The following is a 12,261-nucleotide window of genomic DNA, read 5'->3' on the forward strand; positions in this document are numbered from 1 at the left end:
GGAAAATACCTTTGTTGTGTGGACATGTGTTTGCTAAGTATATAAATAACTGCTACATAATTTTAAAAAAAGGCAAGTTTCTACCAGCATGATGACACTGCTTGCAGTTGTGTTATCACATCACTTATGATGTCAAGCTAGCCAACGTGTGGTGCAAAAATAATACAATTCATTATCTCCAATCAGTCAAAGCCAAAAACCAGATGGAGTTAAAATAAGGACAGGGTTGCAAATAAGAGAGGACAATGCTACAGCAGCCCGAAATCAAAACTATGACAGCATAGTAATGACTATCATAGAGGCTGCAGGTGGTCAGAGTTATAAAATAAGAGTATTAGCACAGAAGTTTAATGACCAGATATTCTTTTCTTTATTCTTTTTACAGATTCAAACCTTTGTATCTAACATTTCACTAAAGCCACTAAAAATAAACCAAAACATATATCAAGTAAAATATAATTAATCTGATAGCCTTGGTAATCTTCAAACGACAACAGAAATCGTAGGTTGCAGTTTGTAGTTTGCTTATTCAAACTGATCCAAAACTAGATAGTAGGTGACTCCTTTTCTGCAACAAACATAAAATAATGGTTAATATGTTGACCTTTCAACATGACAAGTAAAAGTTTTTGTTGTACTGACCTTTTACTTGCACGTCTAAAGACCTTGAAATGGCTTCTTGGAGGTCGGGGTCATTTGACAGGTATTCTTCCTCAAACAGGCCAAGATATGTACTGCAAAGCCAGAATGTTTTGTAAATTATTTAGTTAAATTACATATAAATGATGTTGACATAATTACATTATCACAATACATAGATTGGCCTCAGCATTATTAAAGTTGTGTGGGATCATCTTGACAGAGAACAGAACAAAAAGCCTGGAGAACTATTGCTGAACCACGCTTAAAGAAATTCAATAAAAAGAAGACATCGCCATCATGAACGATGGTTAAGAGAGTTCAAGCTGTGTTGAAGACTAAAGTAGCTCATATCACATTTTTAATTTTAAGCTCATTAAAAATGTACAAGTTTTGTTCTACTCTAATATACTGCGCTTCCATGTCTGTTTGTAGACATAATTTTGTAGACTTCAGTAAATCACTGCGCTTCTTTCCTATTTTTCCAGCAAAATACAAAGAAAGGAGGGGTGGCTCATGACTTTTGCACAATATAGCTCAAAAGATTAAAAGATACAAACATCTACAAAACACATACCTGTAGGATGTGCTGGATAAACTTGGCTGGGTAGGTCCATTGGACACACTGGAGGTGTTACTAGAGAAGACACGTGTGTCACCAGTAACACTGGCAGAAGAACCCACTGATACGCCAGGTGTGTTGTCACTGACAGTGGCAGTAGCAACGCAACAGATGACCTCATCATCAACAGACATGGACTGTGTGTTAACAATGGGAATGGCTGAGGTAACGTCTTTAGAAATTTCACCTGTGAGAACACAAAGAACAGCAGTTTAACTTTTGAATAACATCAAATCACATATATAGCTTTTACTTTTCATGTATTTAGGGGTACATTTCTTTCTGCTCAAAATATTAAACTAAATTTAAATATGATTTTAACAAAGACTTGACACTTAACTAAAGACACAATGCCTAAGATGACTAAATAACTGACACTGAATCAACTTAATTTCCAGTTTATTTGGAGCTACTTTTAGATAGGAATATTTACCGCATTTGTCAGAATTCAACGTTTCTGTGAAATCCTGCCTGCTTGTATGGCTACTCTCTCCATCAGAATAAGCCTGTAAATTAAAACAGATAATACATTTCATTATACTGACAAGAAAATGGCATAGTAAATATTAGTAATATGTTTATGTATTATGTATTAAAACATAATACAAGTGACAATGTTTAAGGGAGTTTAAAATCCATCTTTGCCTTTTTCACTCTCATTTTATGAACATACATACATTTGCTGAAATGCTCAGGATTACTTACTGATTCATTGTCCTCACATAAAATCACCTTGTCAGGTCTGACATAAATTGACTTCTGATGAAGTCACAAGGTCTTCATTCAAAGTCTGTTTGGAAGTGAGTGATGGCTCAACTAGTTTGGTGTGGCATGCCAGCAAAATCTGTAGCCTAGGGGAGGAAGAAAACAGTGTATATGAAATTTTTGTTAAGGCTAACAGACTGCAATACAATACAGTACATTAAAAGGCTTAATTTTTGTTAACTCTAAAAGATATCAATCCAGTCATCTGATCAGTGCTCCCAGATCCTTTTTGGAAATACCCAAAGTTGACCTTTAATAGTATAATAATCCAAGTAACAAAAAAAAATCTTTTTATAAAAAAGGATCTAAAGCTTACCTGCATCCTTCAACAACTGGCTGGAAGACAGTCCTTACTGCCTGCATTACTTTGTCTGAGTACCAGTGCAGATTTTATATGTCCATTTTCAAAAAGCCAAGCTTTTTTGTTACGCCTTGGCACATGTGCAGTTAGATGGTCTGGTAAGAGAATCGCTTCTTTGGTGAAAGACTGAGCCACAGAATGTGACCTGCTTAGCTATATCCCTCACCAGACTCCTGTACTCCTTTTCCTGGTCATCCCAGATACACCCCATAATGGCCGTGTTGTCTGTAAACTTTTGAATATGGCATAATTCAGAGTTATAGCAGAAGTCAGAGGCGTACAGGGTACATAGACTGCAGGATACATTCTGAGAAATGATGAATTGTCTGCGGATGAGGTATGAAGTGGTGGGTCTGAGCTCTGACCTCTGATGAGAGATAGAAAGGGGATTGTGTCTGCGTAGGTGAGTAAGTGTGCATGTGAAGGCAAAATGAGACATTCATGCAAATGAGTTATCTTCTGCAGTGTGGCCAAAAAAAGTGATTTGAATTTGTAGCATGATGGAATCTGTAGTTTTTGGTCACAACATTGTATGATGAACTTGTGCAACATCTTAAATTGTAAAACCTGCTGTAGGGTCTGTAAATCAGCCTGACCTGCGTGTGTTGAAATCAAGCACAGTGAGGAATCATCCCTGCTTGTATAAATGGTTTATCACATGCTGTGACATAAATGAAAGCAGCTGTGGTTAAATATTCTATATTAATCCTTTTGAAAATTCACTGTTGGACATGGTCAACATTTCTCTTAAAATCTTGCTTCAATGTGGTTAATGTCCATCAAAGTGGTCACTTACCACTTGGCTCCAGAAGCAATTCAATCTTCCTACGCAGCTATAAAATGCTCAAATAAACCATCTACATATGGTTTTGGAGCCTGTATCCAGTTGACATATTTGGTGAGTATAGCTAAGTTCCTTCGTAGTTGTGTAGTAGTTAAGTTCTTTATCATTTTCATTTTGTGATGCACCCATGCATTCAATCAGAGAAGATTTTTAGAAAAATGTACCTCATCAGTGTGATAATCATAAATAATAGTACTGCTGGAGCTGAAGACTGAGCTTTTAATGAGCTCAGGAAAGAAACAGAAACAGAGCAACACATTTAAAAAGTACATTAAAAAAGTCAAAGCTGAATTGATTACCCAAAGGGGATTAAAAGAGTAATGAAAAATTTAATTTGTGTGTTAGCAAAACAAACGCTTAAACTAAATGATTTCCTACATACGCTAATTAAAAATGCTTGTGCGGTCTGTATTTGTTGAAGTTGTCTGTTTTATCATGCCAAACGTATGGTGGTCCCGTCTTCAAGATCTCTGTGAAGGATTTTCCTGCTGATGCACTAAAGGAGCTAGTAAAAAGTTTCCTTAAACTCTGTTCTAAGTCCCCCGCATTGGCCAAGGCATTAGAAAATAAGAAGATATATCACAGTGTTCTACAGCCCTGCCCAGCTCTCCTAGAGTAACTGCCTGTCTCCTGGTATCTCCTCCATCATGTTCTTTAGACTGTGCTGGGAGACAGAGTGAACCTTCTGGAAATGGCACATATTGAAGCGCCAGTCTGTTCTTTATGAACAGACCTTGGATTTAATCATTGTTAGAGTTTGTCTTTCACTTTAATGAAATCATAACTGGAGTGAGATTTCAATCAGACATACAAGTTGGAGGAGTCTCTTTAAACGCTTAGGTTTGAATGTAAGCGATGGAAGTCAAAATCCACAGACGGCATGTGAAAAAATGTATTTAAAGTGATATGACATGATTTATGATTTAAAGTTGATATGACGTTTTGCAAATATGAAGCTTTTGCAGATCAAAGCAAATGTCCAACAGAATTACATTTTGTATGAAAATTAGTTCAGAGGGCTATACAACTCATTTATTTGATCATATGTGTTCTAACATCTGGTAACCATATAGGATTTCTTATTTTCTCCACAGTCAGTGAATGAAACACCCCTATCCTGTTTTGAACAGTGAAAAAGTCCAGCAGATCTCCTTATATTTAACCCAGTGACAAGCATGCATCCAAAGGCTGCCAACCTTGTTTGTTTATGGTAATTAAAATAATGCCTTAGAATTAATGTACAAATAAATTTTAATTTGCTCATTACCCCCTGCACCATTTAGATGAAAATGATCATAAAATAGCTACAGAGGCCAAGATTTTCTTTGACCTTTTGAGCAGTTATTTCAGCTAAAGTCTGCCAAAAACGTCCCATAACTTGGCAATGAAACGTTGACTCTGTGGGGAGCAGGCCACTAGTAGGTACTGTCATGTGTTGTGTGGTTTAAAACTGTGTTCATTAGCACAGAGAGCTGTTAGGATGCCAGATTTCACACAGGGGACACCCCTGTGTGAATCTTTTTGCAGCCTACAGCAGCAACTGAGGTCATCCACTCTGTCAGCACAATAGTATCTCCCTTCAAAAAAGCTAAATAGAATCATTTCCAAAGAGTGCATGTACGTTAGAAGATTGTTCTCCTGTGCAGTGAGTGTTGTCAGCCTACATTTCCCTCTTCATGTAATATGATATGAAAACTATTATGGGTAGGCCAGAGAGCCAAGAAGTTTGCTATGCTTTATGCTTTTATACTGTTGTCTTTCTCCTTTCCTTTGCTCCCCTTTTCCCACCATGCACAATAGCATAACTGTATTCAGATGGAGTAGCTGGGTTCAGGATGCTTTTCAGACTACAATGGGCAAGTTCAAAATGGAGAATTCACAAGAGACAAAAGGCAAAAGGCTTCAGAGATGCAGCAGAGGAAGACAGAGCAGCGGGAGTCCTACATTCTCACTGTTTTTTTCTTGCTGCCTGGCAAAAGACAGTCCTCAAAGGACAGAATGAAAAAACATATCATTATTATCATTATTATAGGAATGCAATATTAGAATAAAATAATGTGTGTGTGTGTGTGTGTGTGTGTGTGTGTGTGTGATTATAAATTGTTTTTAATACTTATATATCCAAGCATTTATAAAAGTCACAATCACACACATATTATTATATTTTCAACATTTTGGGGGGTCATTTTGCCAAATGCTACTGCTCAAATTGATGTTGAACTCTAATGTTATGATGAAGAATGGAGGTCTAAATTATTATTTTTTTTCTGTAACTAATAAAAACCATTAGTTATCTACTTAACATGTGTACATCCTTCTCATAGTATAGTCTAAATGCGTGGTACAAAGTTTTGGAGCTGTGTGTTCAGCATGTTCTTCAAGTAATGATCAAACTGAGCTTGGCCAGACTTACAAACAGTGTAACTCCTGCCAATTTAAAAACTAAAGCAGGGATATATACTAAATTCAAACACTGTTTCACTGTGTTTGGTGGTGCAGAAATATTAAAACATTTGGAGAAGTGCCCAATGTAACATGAGAAGTTAATCTCATTCTGCTACACTTAAAGTTACTACTTGGTTTGTATTCACAAGAACACACTTATGATAACATTTTTAAAATATATTTTAAAAACTTCTATTTTTAAATATGATAACAAGATTGTTTGGGGTAGGAACAAAAAAGATAAATGATAAATAAAATAAAAATCCAAGACAAACGATGTCAAACCTTTCAGGAATGTTTGTTTTTGTTGTGCTGTATTTTACATTCATTTATTTATTTATTTTATGCTGGAATATGGATTGCCTTTCAAGACAGCTGCCAATGTTGCAAGTTATAGATATCCCAGCATATTAACTCCAAGCCCAAAAGACCACGCAATGCTCGGTGAAACTGCAAAAAACTTAAGAGCTACATCTCAGACTTTACAGGCATCAGTTGACATGTTAAATGTTAAAGTTCATGACAGTGCAATTACAAAAGAACTGAACAAATATGGATCGTTTTGAAAGGTTACCAGGAGAAACCCTCTTCTCTCTAAAAAGAATATGACAGCACAGCTTAAGGCTGCACATTTTTTTCTGAACCAACCACAAGACTTCTAGAACAGACCAAAGTGGAGGCATTTCGCAATAATCCACAGCACCTTATTTTGTGAATACCAGACAGGATATTAGCACAAATACCTCATACCAAAAGACTTAGTTGTGAAGGAGTGGTGATTTGGCCTTATTGTGCTATCACAGTACCAGAGGACCTTGCAGTCACTCGGTCAACCATGAACTGCTCTACATACCAAAGTATTGTAGAGCCAAAAGAGAGGCCATCAGTCCAACAGCTAAATCTTTGTGAAAACTGGATCATTTAAGCAGATAATGATCCCAAGCACATCAGGAAATCTATGACAAAATGTCTGAAAAGGAAAAGAATCAAGACATTGCAATGGTTCAGTCAAGGCAAAGACTTTAACGCAATTGAAATGTTGTGGTGGGACGTTATAAAGCTGTGTAGAAATGAAGGCCCACAAAGTTCAGAAAACTGAATTCATGTTTTAAATGTAAAAAAAAATAAGTGAGCCAAAATTCCTCCACAACAATGTGAACGGATGAAGTCATTGAGACAACATTTATCACTCTTATTGCTCCTTAAGGTGATTCTACAAGCCAGTGATTACTGGGTTTTTCCACACTCCTTTTGCATGCTGCATGCTGTCCGGCATGACAGAAACAGCAACTCAGGTAAAAGCAGAGGAGGGGGGCTATGTGTTTACGTGCATAACGAGTGGTGATGTAACAGCAGGATCATTCACACGCACTGTTCTCCTGATTTGGAGATTCTGGCAGTCTCGTGCAGACCTTTTTACATCCCGAGGGAGTTTACAGTAGTTATTGTGATAGCTGTTTATATACCGCCGGATGCTAACGTTAGCACGGCTCTCAGCCTCTTGCTCAACACCATAAACAAACAACAGCTTGCCCACCCCAATGGGGTTTTTATTGTCGCCGGCGACTTTAACAAAGTGTGCCTAAAGACTGTGCTTCCTAAATTTGTCCAATTTGTGGACTTTGCTACGAGAGGAGAACACACTTTGGACCATGTCTATTCAAACATCAGGCATGCTTTCAGAGCGACACCCCTCCCCCACCTGGCTGGATCTGACCACTTCTGCATGTCCCTCACCCCCACCTACACCCCCCTGCTGAGAAAAACAAAGCCCCAGACAAAGACAATACAAACCTGGCCTGAAGGAGCCCTCTCTCAACTGCAGGACTACTTCTCAACAACTGTATGGGATTTATTCTCCAGCCACAACCTCCAGGAGTACACGGACACTGTACTCTCGTAAATCAGGAACTGTGTTGACAATGTCACCGTCAACAAAAGGGTCAGGGTGTTTCCAAATCAAAAACCCTGGATGAATAGCGAAGTGCAATCCCTCCTAAAAAGCCGCAACACTGCCTTCAAGTCAGGGGACAGGGCTGCGTATAGGGCGGCCAGGGCAGACCTGAGTAGAGGCATCAGGAAAGCTAACGGTGTGTTCACACCGAACGCGATGGACGCGAATAAAACGCCCCAAACGCCCCTAATTTGACGCGTGTACATTCGCGTCTCAACGCGTGTCCAAGAAAAATCCATCGCGCCTCAAAATATGATATTTTGACGCGCGTGAACCGGAAATGTGGGAGGAATGTGGGAGGGAGTTGTGCCAGACTGGTATCTTTGCAAGATGGCAGCTATCGAGCTAGCGCTTGAAGAGAGAGTCTCCCTTCTCTATGTACTGTGGAGAGCAGAGCAGCAGCGTAAAAGACGTCCTCGCCGTACCTGGGTCCATCAGGTCCTCAAGAGGCATGAGCAGTTTGGTGAGTTTCACCACTTGCTCCAGGAGCTGCGCCTGGATGACGGCCGATTCCAGCGCTATCACCGTCGGCCAGTTTGAGGACCTGCTTTCCCTCGTCGGTCCCAGCATCGCCCGCTTAAACACCAACTACAGACGCTCAATCCCACCTGCAGAGCGCCTGTCCGTCTGCCTGAGGTTAGTAAAACTATTTAATACGGTAGTCCTTTATTGATATCTGTGCTAATATGCTAATCCATCCAGTTATACACTGCTAACATGGGTGTGCTATGCTAACAGTGAATGCTGTCGGTGTTTACTGAAAGCAAACTGTGGTACAGAGACGACTCTTTATAATATTTCTAGTGATACTCAGAAGGTCTCATCAAGTCCCGATTTAATTCGATTTATGCTGTTCTCAGTGTTTGCATGATAGCATGGCTGTGGTGTCACATCAATGTATGCGCTCGGTGTTTGCTGATATCAAACTGTAGCATTAGGACCACTGAGTTAACCTTTGTAGTGATACTCACTCCTTTTTATTTAGACCTGGTTTGATTCTGGGATAGTTGAATATTTGTATATAATCCCTGCAGCTGTCAGACTCTATAGCAGGGGTCACAGCCTTTATTAAAACAGAGTTAGATAAAACTGAACAGTTTGGTTCATCTCTAGTTACATGGTTCTATCTTGATAAGCTGTCTTATCACAGATTAATTTTTCAAAAATATTAATGATTTAAGCAAGGAAAGGGCTACATGTCAACATACATGTCAACATTTCTATTAATGTCTTACTTCATTCCTACCTGATTGACATGTTTAGGAATTATGAGTGATTGGCTCACTGTAGTTGTGAAAGTTGCTACCAATCAAATTATGATATGTTAAAGTTAAAACAAAACACAACTGTTTTAGATATTATCTAATATACATTTTGTAATTATCCTTATAATTACAAAATGTTTTATGTAAGATTTAAGTTTTGTGATTTATATCTGACATCACAAAAGTATTTTGGAATTTGAATAATGTATTTTGTAACTGCAGTACACATAATACTGGTTTTGAACAATTTTGTCCAGGTTCCTTGTCACCGGGGACTCCTTCAGGACCAAGCGTTCAGTTTCATAGTCGGTGTGTCCACGGTGAGCCAGATCACCCCCAGGCAGCGACGTCCATCTGGGACTGTCTAGTGGACGACTTCATGGCTGTGCCTTCACCTGGAGACTGGCGCTCCATCACAGAGGGATTCCAGGAGCGCTGGAACTTTCCTCTGTGCTGTGCAGCTCTGGATGGGAAGCACATCCAGACAAAGGCACCCCATATATCATATAGGAGACACACACATTGATATACACTAAATATTCATTTCATTTCTTTTTTGTGGTGCCCAAATTTATGCACCTGCTTGATTTTGTTTAAACAATTATTGCACACTTTCTGTAAATCCAGTAAACTTCTTTTCACTTCTCAAATATCACTGTGTGTGTCTCCTGTATGATATTTAACTGACATTTTTTATTGTAACAACCAACGATTTATACAGGAAAATAATGTCTATTAACAAGGTTGCCCAAACTTTTGCATCCCACTGTATCAGTATATTTTGTCATTAGTATAATATGAAATAAATTCTACATGTGTCAAGTCGTGTGCCAACATTTGCTGTGTAGTAGAACTGAGACATTAGTCATTATAAACATTTATTTGAAATAATATTAAAAGTCTCAAACAGAAAAACATTAAACATAAATATATAAAATATAAGAATTTACAGAGAGACAGGAATAAAAAGGACCAGCTGCTGTCCAGAGCAGGAACAAGGCTGAGGAGGAAATGCTCCATTGGAGACTGGTGTGGCCTCTTCAGGGACTCCAGGATGGCCAGCTCCACCGCCGATGGACCGTCCTGGGACCCGTCCCTCATCTGCCTCGGAGCCGTCCTCCTCTGTGGGCCTGTAAAACAGCACAAAACACAAAGAAATGAGAAGGCTGCTACTAGATTTTAATTTCAACATTGAAAAAAAAAAAAAAACAATAACAGGATGTAATCAGATTGGTTGTAGATATTTAGTAAAGGTGATCACAAGGGAATCCCACCGACTAAAAAGGTATCAGTGCTTGCTGTACATATCTGTGGGTGCAGCAGCAGGAGCTCAGGGACTGGGGATGCTCTGCTGCAGAATCAGTTGGTTCTATCAATACAGTATTAAATGTTAACAGGTTGGATATAATAATCGTAGAGTAGACAGTGGTCCCTCATTTATTGCAGGGGTTCTCAGAATAACTAGCCCCTGGTCACAGTTCTCACAATTGATTCTCAAAGTGCAAACCTTTGTAGATTGCAAAACGTAAAAGTATTATTATGCCGCGGTTTGTCTTCATCTGCCCGCCACTTTCGTGCGCCTTTTTCCCTCACGGTGCAGGTGTCTATTTCCGAATGAGGCTCATGGTTATGGGTGTTTTTGTGCTGTTTTTTCTATTGGACGCGATGGTTATCAAAACCAAACGTGATAAATTTGGCAAGCGCAGGAGATTTGTCAATCAGGCTGCAGAATGCAATGCTGTACTGTGCAATAAAAAATCAGCGAAAAAGCAAAGCAGTGACGGATGAACAGCGGGACCACTGTGTGTTGTTTATTAATAAACAATAAAATATATTCCTAAATGACAACATGCATAAAAGCAGAACGGTATTTGTACGTCAGTGGGAAAATAGCGGTGGCTTGCTAGCTTTTGTGCGGCTTCCCCGGGTCAGTGAAAACTTTCAAAAGAGAAATGAATGAACTTACCAGGTTACCCGATCTCTTCACATATCTTCCTCCAAGCTCGGTCCTTTTTATTCCTGTCTCGGTACTGAAAGCAGCTGGTGTTGTACAGCTCCGAGTTGTTTGCTACCGCATTGATTAGCCTTCCCCTCCATTGAAGTATGAAAGGCTTTGGCTGGATCTGCCCCTTTGACCTAGGTAACAGCCACGTCACCAGGCTCCTGATTGGTTGTCGCGGCGCGATTTGACGCTGGAGTTCAGATTTTTCCAACTCGAGCGGTAGACGCGAAACGCGCATATGCACAAAATGCAACACAAAAACTCACGCGCGTGGTTTTATTCGCGAGTCAAACGCGCCAGACGCGCTACACTGACGCGCGTTTCATGCGTTTTGGCGTTTTCGCGATGCAAATCTGCTTCCGAATTTTCGCGGGACCCGCAATCGCGCGTCATCGCGCCTTTCCATTGACTTTACATGTAAACCTGACGCTCTATTCGCGTCCATCGCGTTCGGTGTGAACACACCGTAAGGCTGCCTATAGGAGGAGGATTGAAGATCACTTTGCTGACAACGACCCCAGAAAAATGTGGCAGGGGATCAATCACATTACCAACTACAGAAGCAATAACCAGGCAACATCTAGGACTGATGCCTCACTGGCTGAGGATCTAAACCGTTTCTTCGCCCGCTTTGAGACGACCAAGCCCTCAGCTGCCACACCACTTCCACCCGCCCCCAGCACTGGCACACTAACACTTAGGGAGCACCAAGTGAGGTGTGTTCTAAGGTCAGTGAATCCCAGGAAGGCGGCAGGTCCTGATGGAATACATGGAAAGGTTCTCAGAGCATGTGCTGACGAACTGACCGGAGTCTTCACTAAAATCTTCAACCTTTCCTTGTCATCAAACACCATCCCGCCCTGCCTCAAAACCTCCACCATCATCCCCATCGCCAAGAAGACAGCTGTGGCCAGCCCAAATGACTACAGGCCTGTTGCACTTACGCCTGTAGTGATGAAGTGCTTTGAGAGACTGGTCTGTCAGCACATCAGGGCCGGTCTGCCTCCCACTCTGGACCCCCACCAATTTGCCTACAGGACAAATCGTTCCACCGAGGACGCTATCACCATAGCGCTCCACACTGCGCTGAGTCACCTGGAGCACCGAGGAAGCTATGTGAGAATGCTCTTTCTGGACTTCAGCTCAGCATTCAATCATATCATCCCGGAGATCCTGGTCCAGAAACTGTCTCACCTGGGACTCTCTACCCCCATCTGCCTCTGGATCAAGGACTTCCTGACAAATAGACCACAGTCTGTCAGACTCGGCCCCCACCGGTCCAGCACCATCACACTCAGCACCGGGTCTCCACAAGGATGTGTTTTGAGTCCCCTCCTGTTTACGCTCTACACATCCGACTGCTC

This window comes from Copadichromis virginalis, linkage group LG18 (genome assembly GCF_057382275.1).
Source record: "Copadichromis virginalis isolate Kocher_CV1m ecotype Utaka linkage group LG18, C_Virginalis_male_GT1.1, whole genome shotgun sequence".
NCBI lineage: Eukaryota > Metazoa > Chordata > Actinopteri > Cichliformes > Cichlidae > Copadichromis > Copadichromis virginalis.